General features: G+C 39.9%; 2 pseudogenes; both read left to right on the top strand.

Annotated features, from left to right (window-relative positions):
- The first annotated feature begins 970 nt into the window (after positions 1-970).
- On the top strand, positions 971-3238 carry LOC146643117 (Ig kappa-b4 chain C region pseudogene; annotated as a pseudogene).
- Positions 3239-11467: 8229 nt separating this feature from the next.
- Positions 11468-13754, top strand: LOC146643116 (Ig kappa-b4 chain C region pseudogene; annotated as a pseudogene).
- The last annotated feature ends 5297 nt before the right edge of the window (positions 13755-19051 follow it).

Here is a 19051-nt window from a genome sequence, read left to right as displayed (position 1 = left end):
TTCAGACGATGGTCTTTCGTTCTACACGGTGCATTTCAAGGTCCTGTACCCATCCGTCGGTAAACTGTACCTGGGCTTGTTGCAGTGACCTGAAGTTACTAAAAACTTCATGAGTGTATGCACTCACTCCAAGAACCGTATAATTATAAATCTGAGCGTGGTGAAAGTTGGGCAGCACGCTAAAGTCTTTTGTCCACTCTGTGTGCTCGTAAGGGTCTGACCCTTTCAGTCCTTTGATTTTTTCCTCGTATCTTTTCTTTGGCTTTTCATCAAGTCTGTCTTTGTACGGACCGGCATTGTTCCCCTTTTGTTTTTGTACATTCCTTTTTTTGGGAATACAAGAAGGTATTGGAACCGGAGAATGAACGTTTTGCGGTGCTGCAAATGCTTGCATTTGATGCGGTACTTGGATTGTTTTGCCACGAGTTCCCGGCATGCAATGCGCGAAAATCACATGATTGCCAAACAAGGGGGAGGGTGCATCCGGCCTCCTCGGCTGTAATTGGTCCAGCCCAGAGTCGATCATGACCAACTGGCCAATCCAACACCTTTCATTATATATATATACCCTTCCTAAAAAAAAAAAAAAAAAAAAATCCATCGGCCCATAAAAACAAAAAATCACCAGCAGCCCACCGGGCAAATGCCCGGTATGCCCGATGGCCAGTCCAGCTATGCCTTAGGCCACCATGCTACGTTTTCTTGTCAGGAATCCCACGTCAAGTATAACTCTGTGTTTTTGTGCCAAATAAAGATTTGTGTGAAGCAAACTCAACCGTCTCCACATGTGGTCCAGCACTTGAGTCCAGTTTCGTACAGGCCTTTGGCCCCTTGTGACATTAGGCCTACATTTTTTGCAGTACTCTTTCCAAAGTAGGTGAGGTTTTGAGAAAAATAACAAAACAAAAAAAACCTGTTTTGATGTCTTAAAATGATGGTGAAAGTGTTTTATGAAGTGTCTTTTGCATAGATGAGTCTGTGTGGTGAAAAAGGCCTTACATATTTTGAGAGCTGCATTAAGAGTGGTGAGAATGACGTTCCTGATGTAAGACTTTCACCAAAGCAACTGAGAAAAGCAGTGATGGGGAAACATTTACTGGAGTTCATTTAACTGTTCACGAATAAATGTCAGTGAAGTCGTTTGAAAACGTGTGTGTGTGTGTGAAACATGTCAAAAGTAAACCAAAGCAACACATGGTGATAAAACCCGAATTGAATGGTAATGTTTACCAGTTAGAAGCCTTCACAGTGAGAACAGCACAGAGCACAGTCTTCTCTACCTGGAAGGAATTTTCAAAGCTTCCTAAAACACCATTATTTGTAGACAGAATTCCAAAATAGAAATAAAAACTCATTAAATAAACCCTGTATGTGTAGGCAGCGTCTTAACAATGGACATGTTCCTTTGGAAATTAAAAAAAAATATTATAGAAAAAAATGCTGGTACACTTTCCAGAACTTAATATTTTTGTGAAATTCAAAACATAACTACATGAATCTGAAGTGTTTTTGAAGCGTTTTAGGCTGAGAATTAGTTTCAGTGTTTAGAGCTGTGAAAAAATTAAGTGCCAGGTTTCAAGAGATGTTTTCACATGTGAAAGCTGTAAAATCTACATTTTGAAATCAGATTCTTTAAATATTGTTGTAATGGGCTTTATTTGCTTTAATTACACTATTATAATATTATTAAATGATACAAACAGTGAATGATTTTGTTGAGTTTGTTTGTCTCAGAGTCAGAGAGCCGTGTCTCTCTACAGTCAGAGGTTTTTGTACGGCGCCTCAATGAGTTTGTATCACTGTGGTGGACTTTTGGTGGAGGAACCAGACTGGATGTTGGAAGTAAGTCAAACTTAAACTGCTTTTACTTTAACAGATTTCTTTCTTGTAATTATCTTGACTTTTCTGTTCAGTGTGCCAGAAAAAAACTCGGTAAAATAATTTTTACATAAATTTTCATGAAGAAACAAAGTTAGCTTCAGAATAAATGTTAAAATGAATATTAACAAATGATATAAAACATCAGAGTGGAATTGAGGATATTTTACATATACATACATCTGGTTAAGTCTTGAGAGCTTTTAGTTTTAATTTAGTCTGTTAGAGTCAGAGAGCCGTGTCTCTCTACAGTCAGAGGTTTTTGTACGGCGCCTCAATGAGTTTGTATCACTGTGGTGGACTTTTGGTGGAGGAACCAGACTGGATGTTGGAAGTAAGTTAATTAAACTGTGTTTATTATTAAATATTGTATCATTTTATGTTATAACTACTTGTTAGGCTGCTTAGATGAGAGAAAACTATTTTTTTTATTAAAATAATTGAGTTTTTGATGTTTGTCCTTTTTACTGGACTAATTCAGATGAGCTCTGCGAGTTTCTCTTGTTTAATCTACATTTCTGTCACAGTAAAATATATGTAGACAAGAGTAAACTTTATCATCTTATGATTAGTTTGTAAATTTCCACCACATCAGCTGCTGTTTGGATGAGTTAAAGTTTGCTTTCTGATGTTTTTATCGTGTCAGATGTTTCAGATTTAGTTTGAAATCATGTGAGCTGTTCAATAACATTTCAAATCTATATGAATGAGTAGCTGCTCTGTGCTTGTGTCCACTAATGTCTTCAGTCGTCCATGATTTAGACTTCTAATCATTTTAAAGCCAAACTTCTGCTGTAAATGTTTCCACATCTGCTTCTTTTATTTCCAGTGTAGTTTGAACATATTTCAGCTCAAACTGTGTGATGATTCTCTCTGTGCTGATATGCATGAGAGGTTTCTTAAAGGGAAGTGAAACAATGTGTGAGTGAATGACTGGTGGAGCAGAAAAAACACCTGACAGAAACTTCTTAACGGAGAAAATCAAATTGTGGTTCCTGTCCTCTAAGCTGATTGGTGTTTCCTAGGTGATACCCGCCCCGCCCTGAAGGTGCTGGGTCCCTCCAACAAGGAGCTGGAGCAGGGGAAGGCCACGCTCATGTGTGTGGCCAACAAGGGCTTCCCCTCAGACTGGAGTCTGTCCTGGAAGACGAGCGACAGCAGTGGCAGCAGCAGCATCAGAGGGGAGGAGAGCAGGACTCCTGGAGTGCTGCAGAATGACGGCCTCTACAGCTGGAGCAGCACCCTGACGCTCACTGCAGACCAGTGGGGGAAGGTGGGCTCTGTGACCTGTGAGGCCACCCAGGGCTCCCAGTCTCTGGTCTCAGAGATACTGAGGAGAGACCAGTGTTCCCAGTCCTGATGTCAATCACTGAGTCTTTCATGCTGTTTTTCTTCTGTCTCTTTGAGTCTTCTTCTTTGCAGATTTTTAAAAAAGCATCAAACAGTCATGTTTCCATCTCATAATGACAACAATCAGAGCAACAATCTCCTCTAGTTTCATCCTTTTGTGTCTGTTGTAAAGCTGATATTTCAAACTCTTAAAAGAATAAAAACGTACCAAGAAAACATGTTCTTTGACTCTGTGAGTTTAATAAATGCACATTAAAAAATTAAGATTTTGTAATATTTATAAAACCAGACCAAAATAAAAATGTAAACAGACACATCAAGTGTAATGTGCAGTGAAAATGGTTAAATATATATTTTTAATCCACATATTAAATATTTCTCTATAAGATGTTGAGGTCATGTCAACCATAGATTATCTGTGTGCTCTTCATAATTTCTAGTCTCAAAGCTGTTTTATGATCTACATTTTAATCTGATCTAAAACCTAATAAGTAAATTAAAGAGCAGGGTGTCATCTGTATGATTAAACAGAGATCATTTAAATCAAGTTCAAGTGAAGATTTACTGAAGTTTGATTAATGAACTATTTGGCAGTGAAACTCTGATGAAGCACCAAAGCAGAGAAGAGTCTAGAAGCTGGTGGTGGCAGAGGTGAAGCAGGTGGAGACTTAGCTGAGGATCTCTAATTGTCAGGATGAGGTGGAGATCAGGAGTCTGAGAGTTAAAGCACACAAAACAGAGGCTGAGTAACTCACAGAAGGCAGCGAGACAATAACTGGACTCAAATAATGACGACAGAATTGAGCTCGACAGTGGACATGATGTTAAGAACAGACTAACAGAACAAACACAGGAATGCAGGCAGATGAGAGACTACAGGTCTGCTTTAATCAACTTATATAGAAGTTAATCTCTTCTAGTGTTCACAGCAAAATGAGAGAAACTCACTTCACTAAACCTCTTAACACAAGAAAAAGACCACGGTCTGTCAGGAGGATGATCACATCTTATTTTCAGTGGTTTCAGATTTTTGTACGACTTTATATTAATGTCACACTTTTAAGCATTAGTAAGATATTATTTTAAAGAGAAACTTTTTACTTCTTTGTTCTGTCTACATTAATACTTTGGAAACTGACTAAATAACTTTAGGTTTTTACAACAGTAACAGTGATTCGTTTGTGCTGGAAATATCCAAATGAGGCTAAATCTTCACTGAACACATCCCCTACAAACACTGTTATAACAGCCTGCTTGATTTGTTAATCAGCAGAATATCAGAATATTATAGACACTAGTTGTGATGTGACTACAATGATTTTCTGGATTTGTGTGATGAAGGACTGCAGCTGAGCTCCACAGAAGCATCAGTTTAATATTTAACAGCTTACAAATAGAAAAGAGCTGCTCATCAGTGCAGAAACACTGACAACAGTATTTGTATTTCTAATGACAGCTTGTTATATTTTACAACTTGGATTAATATAAAAATCTTTAATGAGCAAAAACAACATTTTTTTCTTTGTGGACCTTCCAGCTACGTCTTTTCATCTGAACTTATTGTTATAAATGTAGAAACTAAGAATGAGTCAGACTGATGGGCTGCAGAGAACATCAGTCATCTAAAAATAATGTTAATGTGTTAAACATCTGGAGCCAGTGTTGTGTCCGTATTCTGTGACTCATTAAACATTTATCTTTTTATTCAGGGACACCACTTCATTTCTTTTTCATGTTACTAACAACGTATTCAATAAGTTTATGAATGTTAAACTGTGAGTGCACACAAATGAACTTCCACAGTAAATATTAAAGTAATCGTTCCTCCCAGTCTTTTAGTTTGTTCTGCAGCTGTTGCTTCAGATCAGTTCCTCTTCAGCTGAGAGGTTTTTGTACGACAGATTTTCACTGTGTAAACAGAGTGTTTGTTTTTGAGCCTCAAATTTATGTTTAGATTATTTGAATTAAACTTTATTTTTTTATCTTGAGCTGTATGATATTTATTGATTTTATTTTCATATATTTTAACATGAAGGTCTTATTTTACTGATAACTGTTAAAAATTTAACAAATCATAGATGATATTATGGTGGTTCTAGTATGGAATGGAGGTCAAAGGTCACAATGAGTTTTCTCTATAACTATTCGACTTGTTGAACATGTTGACTGATTTTTACTTAATTTTTAGGGAAAAGAGAAAAAGAAACGATTTTTAGATTGGAAGCAAGTGTGTGTGTGTGTGTGTGTGTGTGTGTGTGTGTGTGTGTGTGTGTGTGTGTAGGTGTTTGTGTGTGTGTGTGTGTGTGTGTGTGTGTGTGTGTGTGTGTGTGTGTGTGTGTGTGTGTGTGTGTGTCCTAAGTGAACTGTATCAGTCTCTGCAGTATCTTCCAGCTGCAGCAGTCACTTCAGTTTCTGTTCAGTCTGACTGAGGGAGGTTTTTGTACGACTGTTTTTCACTGTGTGAACACATACTGACTGTTAGGATAGTGAAAACTCAGACAGTAATAAACTGCTGCATCTTCAGGCTGGACTCCACTGATGGTCAGAGTGAAGTCAGAGTTTGATCCACTGCCTGTAAAACGAGCTGGAATCCCTGATGCTCGAGTGCTAGCAAAGTAAATGAGACGTTTGTGGGGGTTTCCATCTGCCTGTTGGTACCAGGCCAAATTGTTGTTGCCATAAACATCCTGACTGGTCGTACACTTGATGCTCACAGTTCCTCCCACAGCAGAGCTCACTGCTCCAGGCTGAGTCACTGTGATCTGTCCTCTGGACTCTGAGGACACAGAGACAAAAACATAAAGCAGCTTCATGGTTTTGTGGGCTTCATTTCAGAGGGACAGATGTTGATAGAGGAGAGGAGTTTGATTCTCTGGACTTTACCTGTGAAGCAGCAGCAGAGGAGAGTCCAGATGAGGACGCAGATCAAAGTCATGTTTTTGATGAGGAGGATTTCTGTGGCTTCTGTTGTGATGAAGGACAGCTGTCAGTCATCCAGTGTTCAACTCTCAGGACTATAAACTCTCCCAGAGCACTGGAGCATGGTGCTGCTGATGCAAAGTGCCTCTCTATGGAAATGATCTGACTGACTCCAACAGGGAGTTTGGTTGATCTGATGATGATTGTTCAAAACACATTTAAATAATTTTAGTGAATCCATATACACACATAAAAAAAAAAGCTGAACCCTCAGGCCATCTGCTGCGACCGGTTGGGGTGAGAGAGGGAAAACAGGATGAAAGACATGCTGTGGAAGAGAGACAGAGATTAATAACAGATATGATTCAATGCAGAGAGGTCTATTAACACATACTGAGTGAGAAAGGTGACTGGAAAGGAAAACCTCAATGCATCATGGGAATCCCCGGCAGCCTACGTCTATTGCAGCATAACTAAGGGTCAGCTGGTCCAGCACTAACTATATGCTTAAGGAAAAAGGAAAGTTTGAAGCCTAATCTTGAAAGTAGAGATAGTGTCTGTCTCCCGAATCCAAACTGGAAGCTGGTTCCACAGAAGAGGGGCCTGAAAACTGAAGGCTCTGCCTCCCATTCTACTTTTAAATACTCTAGGAACAACAAGTAGGCCTGCAGTGTGAGAACGAAGTGCCATCGGCTAACCGGGTAAATGCTCGGTATGCGCTTAGGGATCTTTTAAACATCATTAGACGCGTTGCTGCGCGCTGTCAGTCCCGTCTGTGAGCGCAGAACAAGCCCTCACAAAACAGCAGTTCGGGGATGACGTCTCACACATGGGTCCTCTGTCGGACTACAGGAAAACCCGGACATATTCATCAATCTCGAAAATCCCCTCGGACGCCCCGGACAGAACGTGAAAAGTGGACATGTCCGAGGAAAAGAGGACGGTTGGTCACCCTACATAAAATGCTTCTGTTCGGTCAGATGAGCGACTGCATCATTTTGCAGCAGAGCAGCTAATCTCCAAATTTTAACTTTAAAACACCAAACCAACCTCTGGCTCCTTTTTCCATTATAAACTCAGATTTGCGTGAACAACAGTCCCATAATGCATTGTGTCGGTCACGTCAAAATCCAGATGGACGCAGCAGTTTACATGTGGTGGTGTGGCTGCTAAAATTAGAAGTGTTAGCGCTTGATCCTTCATGTGTTTAAAGATTGGGATACAAACTTCTCAGTGAATCTGGACAAAAGCTATTTTTAGCACATACATGTCAATAATAAATGGACGCTTCTATCTGATCGTGTGTTGTCACTGAAAGCTCCTCAACAGGTACTGACTGTAACTCGAGGTGAGGTTGTTTCATCTGAAAGTCTAAAGTGCAGGATGAACTTTGAATCTCAGAGTAAGGGTTGTATACATGTGACAAATATGTCACTGCATATGATTTGGATGTTATGTATATGTAGTTATGGTCACATGTGATTTAATCATGAAAGCAACTCATGACTTCTGTTTTTGAGCCGCAAATTTATGTTTAGATTATTTAAAATAAAATGTAGTTTTTATGTCGAGCTGTATGATATTTAATGATTGTATTTTGTATATGTTAACAGGAAGATCTTATTTTACTGATAATTGTTCAAATTTAACAAATCATAGATTATATTACGGCGGCTGTAGTATGAAACTGAGGTCAAAGGTCATGATGAAGCGTTTTTTCAATAACTGTTCGACTTTGGAACATCTGACTTATTTTTAGTTAAATGTAAAGGAAAACGAGAAAGAAACTATTTTTAGATTGAAATCAAATGTGTGCACGTGTGTGTGTGCACGTGTGTGTGTGCACGTGTGTGTGTGTGCGTGTGTGTGTGTGTGTGTGTGTGTGTGTGTGTGTGTGTGTGTGTGTGTGTGTCCTCAGTGAACTGTATCAGTCTCTGCAGTATCTTCCAGCTGCAGCAGTCACTTCAGTTTCTGTTCAGTCTGACTGAGGGAGGTTTTTGTACGACTGTTTTTCACTGTGTGAACACATGCTGACTGTTAGGATAGTGAAAACTCTGACAGTAATAAACTGCTGCATCTTCAGCCTGGACTCCACTGATGGTCAGAGTGAAGTCAGAGTTTGATCCACTGCCTGTAAAACGAGCTGGAATCCCTGATTCTCGACTGCTAGCATACTTAATGAGACGTTTAGGAACTCCTCCATCTTTCTGTTGGTACCAGGCTAAACAGTTGGAGCTATAAACATTCTGACTGGTCCTACACTTGATGCTCACAGTTCCTCCCACAGCAGAGCTCACTGCTCCAGGCTGAGTCACTGTATATTGTCCTCTGGACTCTGAGGACACAGAGACAAAAACATAAAGCAGCTTCATGGTTTTGTGGGCTTCATTTCAGAGGGACAGATGTTGATAGAGGAGAGGAGTTTGATTCTCTGGACTTTACCTGTGAAGCAGCAGCAGAGGAGAGTCCAGATGAGGACGCAGATCAAAGTCATGTTTTTGATGAGGAGGATTTCTGTGGCTTCTGTTGTGATGAAGGACAGCTGTCAGTCATCCAGTGTTCAACTCTCAGGACTATAAACTCTCCCAGAGCACTGGAGCATGGTGCTGCTGATGCAACGTGCCTCTCTATGGAAATCATCTGAACAAGTTTAAAGGCACAATGTGAAAAAGTAAAGGTCTGGACTTCACTACATGTTTTTACAACATTCTGTACGCCACGCAGATCCTGATGGGTTCTGAAGAACTACTAACTGATTATATTTGAAATAAGTTCATTTAACAGTTGCTCTTTGCTAAGATGTAGAGAAGTAAGAAATTCATATTTTTTCTGAATTCCTTCGTTCATGTTTGTAGTATTAAATATTTCATGGAAAGCATTTAGTCAGTGACTTTATGATGGTGTGCAGTGGTGGGTCACACTTACATTTGTACAGTTACATTGAATCAAGTAACTTTTTGGAGTAAATTCTACTTGCTGGTGAAGATCATGTGACCTAACTGAAAGCTTCACAGTGGGAATACAATAGACTTTGTGGAGAAAGTGTTTTCTAAACCACTTGTGCCACTGTGCTGGTATTTGGAAAGAATGTAATATCACATATTATTTGTATGAATGCAGTTATACTCACTGTATGTAAAGTACTATTGAGTGAGACATGCTGTTTGACTTATTGGAAACACATTTTTTAATTAAGCGTAACATTTTATTGGTTTTGTTTGCGATGTTGTTGATTATTAAAGTTTCTGATGACAATGTAAATTTTAAAATGTTGCTATAGGAGACCATTAAGATGGCTGTGATCCAAAATTAAATATGGTTCAAACAACATGATACAACATGATTTCCTCCAGTACCATCCACCTCAAACATATGTTACAGTTTCTGTCAGTTTGCTGCAGTTTCAAATCAGTGATGCTTTTCCCCAATCAAATTAGCCTTTCTCATTGTTTTTATACACACATACACACTGCTGTTGTTTCTACACTAATAAAGGGATTTGTTACTTTGTTGATCCACTTGAATCTCACAACTCTTTGAAACAGTTTTGTCAGACAGAACTCCAGATCTGTCACTTTGCTGAATACTGTCCAACACTGCATTAGTGTTTCCACTCAAATGACTTCAAAGCAGTGAAATTGCTCTTCAATTATAATCACATATGGACACATGTTCTCAGAAGACGTTTAAGTTGAAACATTTGGAAATGCATAATCTCAGTCTTGTGTCACACGTCCATGCCATGGCACTGCTACTGTAATTACACAGAAACATATACTATATGCACTCATTAACCACTTTATTAGGTACACCTTGCTAGTACCGGGCTGGACCCCCTTTTGCCTTCTGAGCTGCCTGAATGCTTTGTAGCATAGATTCAACAAGTATAACATATAGTTGCTGCAGATTTGCCAGCTGGACACCCCTTTTAAGCACATCCCAAAAATGCTGTCTTTAACTGAGATCTGGTGACTGTGGAGGCCATTGGAGCACCGTGTTTTTGTTTTTTTGTTCTTACAAGTTTGGTCACTCCATGTGAAATATAACCTCAGTTTTCTGTTCTTAGGTGACAGGCCCTGCAGTGCAGTCTTCTCCTGCTGTAGCCCATCTGCTTCAAGGTCGCATGTTGTGCTTGCAGAGATGCTCTTCTGCGTCTTGTTTGTATCGAGTGGTTGATTGAGTTACTGTTGCCGTCCTTTAAACTCAAAACTTTCAGGCCGTTCTCCTCTGGCCTTTGACATCAACATTTTTCAGACCGTTCCCATCAACCCTACAAATGGCTGTGTAAAGAAATCCCAGCAGATCAGCCTGTCTGGCATCAACAACCATGACACTGTTAATTATCTTTCTTAATGATGTTTGAATTAATCCTCAGCAGGCTGTGTCCAACATGTCTACATGTGTAAATGCTATGAGCTGCTGATATGTGATTGGCTGATATTTGGATTAACAAGCAGTTTAACAGGTGTACTTAATAACCTAATAAACATGTGCAGTATGACTTTACTGGACTATACAGTAGTTGGTGCTGTGGTCTCAGATTGTATACATTTTCTTTTCCTGACACATGACACAATAATAATGAGTATTATTTTGCTTTTCTCCATTTCATCAGTTTTGTAAGGTTAAAAAAATACAAAAAACCATCAGACTTGATTTTTGTTTCTGAAAACAGTTTTAAACTTCTCATTAGCTGTCACAGTCCGGGTGAGCTGCTGGTAAATTTCCACTAAGTCCATGTTCTCCTGTGTCTGCCCCTGGGCAGAGCCGTCATCTCCTCACATGGAGCCAATCTGGAGCAACCTACTCAGGATATTTAAGACCAGCGTTGCCGTCTCTTCACTGCTAGTTTGCCAACTTACCCACAGTAGTAACAGGCTACCATGCTTCGTGCTCCTTTGCCCAAGTCTATGTACTTACCTCGTTCTTCATGTGCTACAGCTCTCCTCTTTAAAATTCAAGCACACCTGGAGAAGTCTGTGAACCCACTAACCCCCTTTTCCTCTCTCCCTCTTGATCACCACGCCACCTTAGGCCACCACGCTACGTTTTCTTGTCAGGAATCCCACTTCAAGTATAACTCTGTGTTTTTGTGCCAAATAAAGATTTGTGTGAAGCAAACTCAACCGTCTCCACATGTGGTCCAGCACTTGAGTCCAGTTGCGTACAGGCCTTTGGCCCCTTGTGACATTAGGCCTACATTTTTTGCAGTACTCTTTCCAAAGTAGGTGAGGTTTTGAGAAAAATAACAAAACAAAAAAACCTGTTTTGATGTCTTAAAACGACGGTGAAAGTGTTTTATGAAGTGTCTTTTGCATAGATGAGTCTGTGTGGTGAAAAAGGCCTTACATATTTGGAGAGCTGCATTAAGAGTGGTGAGAATGACGTTCCTGATGTAAGACTTTCACCAAAGCAACTGAGAAAAGCAGTGATGGGGAAACATTTACTGGAGTTCATTTAAGTGTTCGCGAATAAATGTCAGTGAAGTCGTTTGAAAACGTGTGTGTGTGTGTGAAACATGTCAAAAGTGAACCAAAGCAACACATGGTGATAAAACCCGAATTGAATGGTAATGTTTACCAGTTAGAAGCCTTCACAGTGAGAACAGCACAGAGCACAGTCTTCTCTACCTGGAAGGGATTTTCAAAACTTCCTAAAACACCATTATTTGTAGACAGAATTCCAAAATAGAAATAAAAACTCATTAAATAAACCCTGTATGTGTAGGCAGCGTCTTAACAATGGACATGTTCCTTCAGAAATTAAAAAAAAATTATAGAAAAAAATGCTGGTACACTTTCCAGAACTTAATATTTTTGTGAAATTCAAAACATAACTACATGAATCTGAAGTGTTTTTGAAGCGTTTTAGGCTGAGAATTAGTTTCAGTGTTTAGAGCTGTGAAAAAATAAGTGCCAGGTTTCAAGAGATGTTTTCACATGTGAAAGCTGTAAAATCTACATTTTGAAATCAGATTCTTTAAATATTGTTGTAATGGGCTTTATTTGTTTTAATTACACTATTATAATATTATTAAATGATACAAACAGTGAATGATTTTGTTGAGTTTGTTTGTCTCAGAGTCAGAGAGCCGTGTCTCTCTACAGTCAGAGGTTTTTGTACGGCGCCTCAATGAGTTTGTATCACTGTGGTACACGTTTGGTGGAGGAACCAGACTGGATGTTGGAAGTAAGTCAAAAACAAAGTTACTTCTATGTCCTTTTTCTCTTTAATTTAATTTTCTTTTCTTTAATTTCATTTAATATGAAAGGCTAGGAAACTTTTTGTGTAACTGATTAATTATTTTCTTCATAAATTTTGTCCTAAGAAACAAAGTCAGCTTTGGAATTGAATATTCAGACACTCAGGACAATTTCCAATGAAAATCTGGGATGTTTCATATTATTAATTATTATTTCTGGTTCTGATGATAAAGTTGTATTTTGAGGGCTTGTAGGTTTAGTTCAGTCTGACAGAGTCAGAGAGCCGTGTCTCTCTACAGTCAGAGGTTTTTGTATGGCGCCTCAATGAGTTTGTATCACTGTGGTGGACTTTTGGTGGAGGAACCAGACTGGATGTTGGAAGTAAGTTAATTAAACTGTGTTTATTATTAAATATTGTATCAATTTATTTAATAACTACTTGTTAGGCTGCTTAGATGAGACAAAAGTATTTTTTTTATTTAAAATAATTGAGTTTTTGATGTTTGTCCTTTTTACTGGACTAATTCAGATGAGCTCTGCGAGTTTCTCTTGTTTAATCTACATTTCTGTCACAGTAAAATGTAGACAAGAGTAAACTTCATCATCTTATGATTAGTTTGTAAATTTCCACCACATCAGCTGCTGTTTGGATGAGTTAAAGTTTGCTTTCTGATGTTTTTATCGTGTCAGATGTTTCAGATTTAGTTTGAAATCATGTGAGCTGTTCAATAACATTTCAAATCTATATGAATGAGTAGCTGCTCTGTGCTTGTGTCCACTCATTTCTTCAGTCGTCCATGATTTAGACTTCTAATCATTTTAAAGCCAAACTTCTGCTGTAAATGTTTCCACATCTGCTTCTTTTATTTCCAGTGTAGTTTGAACATATTTCAGCTCAAACTGTGTGATGATTCTCTCTGTGCTGATATGCATGAGAGGTTTCTGAAAGGGAAGTGAAACAATGTGTGAGTGAATGACTGGTGGAGCAGAAAAAACACCTGACAGAAACTTCTTAACGGAGAAATTCAAATTGTGGTTCGTGTCCTCTAAGCTGATTGGTGTTTCCTAGGTGATGCCCGCCCCGCCCTGAAGGTGCTGGGTCCCTCCAACAAGGAGCTGGAGCAGGGGAAGGCCACGCTCATGTGTGTGGCCAACAAGGGCTTCCCCTCAGACTGGAGTCTGTCCTGGAAGACGAGCGACAGCAGTGGCAGCAGCAGCATCAGAGGGGAGGAGAGCAGGACTCCTGGAGTGCTGCAGAATGACGGCCTCTACAGCTGGAGCAGCACCCTGACGCTCACTGCAGACCAGTGGGGGAAGGTGGGCTCTGTGACCTGTGAGGCCACCCAGGGCTCCCAGACTCCGATCTCAGAGATACTGAGGAGAGACCAGTGTTCCCAGTCCTGATGTCAATCACTGAGTCTTTGATGTTGATTTTCTTCTGTCTCTTTGTTTCTTTGTGTTTGCAGATTTAAAAAATAAACTCATTAAACAGTCATATTTCCATCTCATAATGACAACAATCAGAGCAACAATCTCCTCTAGTTTCATCCTTTGGTGTCTGTTGTAAAGCTGATATTTCAAACTCTTAAAAGAATAAAAATGTAACGAGGAAACATGTTCTTTGACTCTGTGAGTTTAATAAATGCACATTAAAAATAAAGATTTTGTAATATTTGTAAAACCAGACCAAAAGAAAAAACGTCAACAGAACACATCAAGTGTAATGTGCAGTGAAAATGGTTAAATATATTTTTTAATCCACATATTAAATATTTCTCTATAAGATGTTGAGGTCATGTCAACCATAGATTATCTGTGTGCTCTTCATAATTTCTAGTCTCAAAGCTGTTTTATGATCTACATTTTAATCTGAAAATGTTGAAAAATTATTATAATTGAAATTAAAGAGCAGGGTGTCATCTATATGTTTAAACAGAGTTTATCTAAATAAAGTTCAAATGAAGATTTACTGAAGTTTGATTAATGAACTATTTGGCAGTGAAACTCTGATGAAGCACCAAAGCAGAGAAGAGTCTAGAAGCTGGTGGTGGCAGAGGTGAAGCAGGTGGAGACTTAGCTGAGGATCTCTAATTGTCAGGATGAGGTGGAGATCAGGAGTCTGAGAGTTAAAGCACACAAAACAGAGGCTGAGTAACTCACAGAAGGCAGCGAGACAATAACTGGACTCAAATAATGACGACAGAATTGAGCTCGACAGTGGACATGATGTTAAGAACAGACTAACAGAGCAAACACAGGAATGCAGGCAGATGAGAGACTACAGGTCTGCTTTAATCAACTTATATAGAAGTTAATCTCTTCTAGTGTTCACAGCAAAATGAGAGAAACTCACTTCACTAAACCTCTTAACACAAGAAAAAGACCACGGTCTGTCAGGAGGACGCTTGCTGGTTTTACATCTGACAGAGACAGTCTGTCCTGGAACAAAAGACTGAGTCGGCACTTTTTCTCCCAGTTAATAATAAAGAATATCAGAGTTATTGAAGTTACAGGTTTCATGTTTCATGCTTCATGCACGACATTCACAGTGTTGGTTTTTGCCCAGTTTAGGTATTTGTGTCTTAGTCCTGTTTTTCCTTTGCTTTGTATTTTTCATGCAGTCTCAATGAATGCCTCGCTTTCTGGTAAATTCCATCCTGTTTCCACGTGTCTGATTTTGGGTCCTCTCACTCTCCGCTCCACACAATCTGCTGCTGCAGATCGTGACATTATTTGAATTATTCATTCTTTTTGTTAAAGTCTTTATTAGTTTCACTATTTGACTTGTCCAGGGTGTACCCTGCCTCTGACCTTAAGACAGCTGGAATAGGATGGGATGCATGTATAGTTTCATTATTATCATTATTGTCAGATCATCAGCATGTGATAATGTGGATATAACACCAAAATAGTAAAATGCCTTCTTATTTTGCATTTATTTATTACAGTTTTTTCATTTTTGATTTCAGACAACCAAACTGTACGATTAAGAAGAAAGCTGTGTTTCTTTACACTCAGAGGTTTTAGCTCAATCATGATGATACAAACTCTTTTCTTTCAGGATCCAGACTGGATGTCTGGAAATAAATCAATTTTAAATGAGTATTTTAAACAATACTTTGTCCTTCTGCTTTTGTTTTAGCATGCTAAGTATGTAAAAAAAAGTCCTGTTTAGAAGCGGACATGTCACAGTGCTGGATCTGTGACCCAGTGTTTTGTCTGTGTTGTTAATTTATATTCTTTGATTACTTTTATTCATGGTTTTGGTTATCTTTTTTTCTTAAGTTCTTAGTGATCCTAGTTCTCCCTCCCTCAGTGTCCATCTCAAGCCTGTGTATAAGCTCTTGTCTCCATGTTTATTGTTCCCTCTGTTGCACAGGCAGTCATGTCTCCATGTCTCAGTGTCTAGTGTCTGTCTCTGTTTTTGTTCCCCCAGTCACAGTGTCTTTTCTGCATCTACATATTCGTCATGCTTCCTGTTTTCTTCTGATAGTCCTTGTCCTGTGTTCAGTTTTGCTTCCCCTTGGTCTCCTTATGTGTGATTATTTCCATCTGTGCTCTCCTCCTGTGTGTCATTCCCTTGTGTGTTTCCTCTGCCTGTTGTCGTGTTGTCCAACAATGTGTCACCAACTGCTGCACCTGTAAGAAAAAACAAAGGGAACAAAAACATACAGCACCTGGAACACAAAGATATGAAAATGCACAGATACATAAATTAACAATCTTTTTGTGGTGTGTGTCATTGTCACAAAAGGTAGACAATAATGAGGGCAGGGAGGTGCAATAATGCCCTCCTGGGTGTCAGAGGCAGTGTCACGGTCTGGCTGGCAGACCGTGGGGATGAGGAAAGTAGGACCCAAAACGCAGGACTCTGCGATGCCACAGTGCACTTTATTTACAGTGAATAGACAGGTAAGTCCAACAATTAACTCAGAGATGTAATTTGCCAATGGTGCTCATCCCTTGCTCCCAGTGCGTCCCGTGCTGTAGCTCCCTTAGTTTGTGTGCTCCCCAACTCGCTTCTTCGCCCGACTTTCCTGGAGGAAGAAGGAAAAACCACAATAAGCCACACACGCTAGCCGACTATACCGGTCAAGAGTAATAATCCCACGTCGACTGTCGCCGCGAGTCCAGGTTAAATACCTCTTCCTAGCTGGGAGGGATGATCACCACCAGCTGGTCAGGTAATCAGCTGCAACAGCAAAGAGGGACTCCCGATGACGACAGTCGCCCGGACACGCCTCTTCCACGACGCACGCCTTCGTCAACAGCCCCGAGGACGGGGGGAGAGAGAGAGAGAAGCAGACACATACATACAAACGTGGACAGAACAGTAGACGACAGACCCCAAATAATAGTCGTAATAATAATAATAATAACAACAATAATAATAACCACTGCTCACGGACCCCTGAGTAACCTCCAGAGCCGGGTCCGTGACAGTCAGACAGCGATAGATCCAGGAGATCCAGGAGATCCAGGAGCCCACAGCAGGAGAAGGAGGAAGGCCCCAGATGGGGCACCCAGAGCCAAAGGGTGAGAGTCTCAGAGAACCAGAGGCAACAGGCATCAGTCGGATGTCCTAGCACGAGCCGAGAACAGTGCCCAAGGACCACCTGGCACGACTTTGAAAAGTGGAATGAGAGGCAGAGTCTTCAGCTCAGAGAAGATCAGCTTCCAAGTTGAAGTCATGAATCACAATCACACACAAATCTGTGTTTATTGATACCAAATACAGTTACAATGCATGCATTGTATACTCTGATTACATTGTATAAAGAGTGAAATGCATGTTTGTTACTGCTTCTATTAATAGTGTTGTTATGAGTGGTTATGATGCTGTTTAAGGTAAATCTGGAGGAAATCCATCAGTCTCTGCAGCAGTCAGTTCAGCTCTTATTCAGTCTGAGGTAAAATAATATTAAAATGTGTAAACACATCTGTGCTGAGATAACTCTGAACTCTAAACTTATTTGTTCTCTATCATGTAGGAACGTCTGTGAGCAGTAATGTGGTTTTTCTGTAGCTCCTTATTTATTCATGTTGCTTTAAAATTTAAGACTTAAGATTCAAACTAAAAAAATCATTTAAAGATTTCAAAGTTATGCTCTGATAAAGCAATTAACAAAGTGGAGTCTAAGCAATGATGGGAAAGAGGAAACGAATGCTGGATTCAAAAGTTTACTATTTAAATTTCTACAGCAGCTAATTAATAAATACTTAATTTATCTACTGATGTTTTCTGTGTGTTCAAAGTATTTGGTGGTCTTTTAATTTACAGCAATACACTCAATGTTAATGCTGTGTGTGTGTGTGTGTGTGTGTGTGTGTGTGTGTGTGTGTGTGTGTGTGTGTGTGTGTGTGTGTGTGTGTGTGTCCTCAGTGAACTGTATCAGTCTCTGCAGTATCTTCCAGCTGCAGCAGTCACTTCAGTTTCTGTTCAGTCTGACTGAGGGAGGTTTTTGTACGACTGTTTTTCACTGTGTGAACACACGCTGACTGTTGATGTAGTGATGACTCTGACAGTAATAAACTGCTGCATCTTCAGCCTGGACTCCACTGATGGTCAGAGTGAAGTCAGAGTAATATCCACTGCCTGTAAAACGAGCTGGAATCCCTGATTGTCGAGTGCTAATATGGTAAATGAGCAGTTTAGGAACTCCTCCATCTTTCTGTTGGTACCAGGCTAAATTGTGGTAGTTGTTCCAAACATTAACATTCTGACTGGTCCTACACTTGATGCTCACAGTTCCTCCCACAGCAGAGCTCACTGCTCCAGGCTGAGTCACTGTGATCTGTCCTCTGGACTCTGAGGACACAGAGACAAAAACATAAAGCAGCTTCATGGTTTTGTGGGCTTCATTTCAGAGGGACAGATGTTGATAGAGGAGAGGAGTTTGATTCTCTGGACTTTACCTGTGAAGCAGCAGCAGAGGAGAGTCCAGATGAGGACGCAGATCAAAGTCATGTTTTTGATGAGGAGGATTTCTGTGGCTTCTGTTGTGATGAAGGACAGCTGTCAGTCATCCAGTGTTCAACTCTCAGGACTATAAACTCTCCCAGAGCACTGGAGCATGGTGCTGCTGATGCAAAGTGCCTCTCTATGGAAATGAACTGACTGAATACAACAGCTACTTATCTCAAATAGTTGATGCTGTTTATCAGTTAATCCGTTTTTCACAATGTCCACTGTAATTTGTTTCAAAAGAACGATTGTTAGGTTTTGTATTGTTGATTGTCATTTATGCTTAGAAATATTTACTCGTATATGCTTAGAAGTATATAATCATTTGTAGATTGAAAGAATGTCTCATCCTAGGAGGTCTGTAACAACTCTGTGTAGCATGAAGAGGGGGGTGCGTTCACTCCTCTACAGAGTGTTCTGGCATAGATCCGTATCTTCTCTTGTTGATATATGGCATAGCAAACACACGTATATCTGTTTAAGTATAAGAGCCTTTTGTTCAGATGGACCCGCTAGACTCCTGGCACCAGCTTTGGGGAGTCTTCACAGGGTCACATCTTGACCTCACACACACACACACACACACACACACACACACACACACACACACACACACACACACACACACACACACACTTTGTGAGGCGTTGAGAAGTTCGCTGCTTTGTGGAGCGAGAGGTGAGTTCTCCGCCACTTTGTGGGACGTTGAGAAGTTCCGCGGGGTCCAGACTGTGCT

The sequence above is a fragment of the Rhamphochromis longiceps genome, linkage group LG22 (genome assembly GCF_057381845.1).
Source record: "Rhamphochromis longiceps isolate RC_006_pf linkage group LG22, R_longiceps_female_GT1.1, whole genome shotgun sequence".
Lineage (NCBI taxonomy): Eukaryota > Metazoa > Chordata > Actinopteri > Cichliformes > Cichlidae > Rhamphochromis > Rhamphochromis longiceps.
This window is presented reverse-complemented; position numbering and strand designations above follow the sequence as displayed.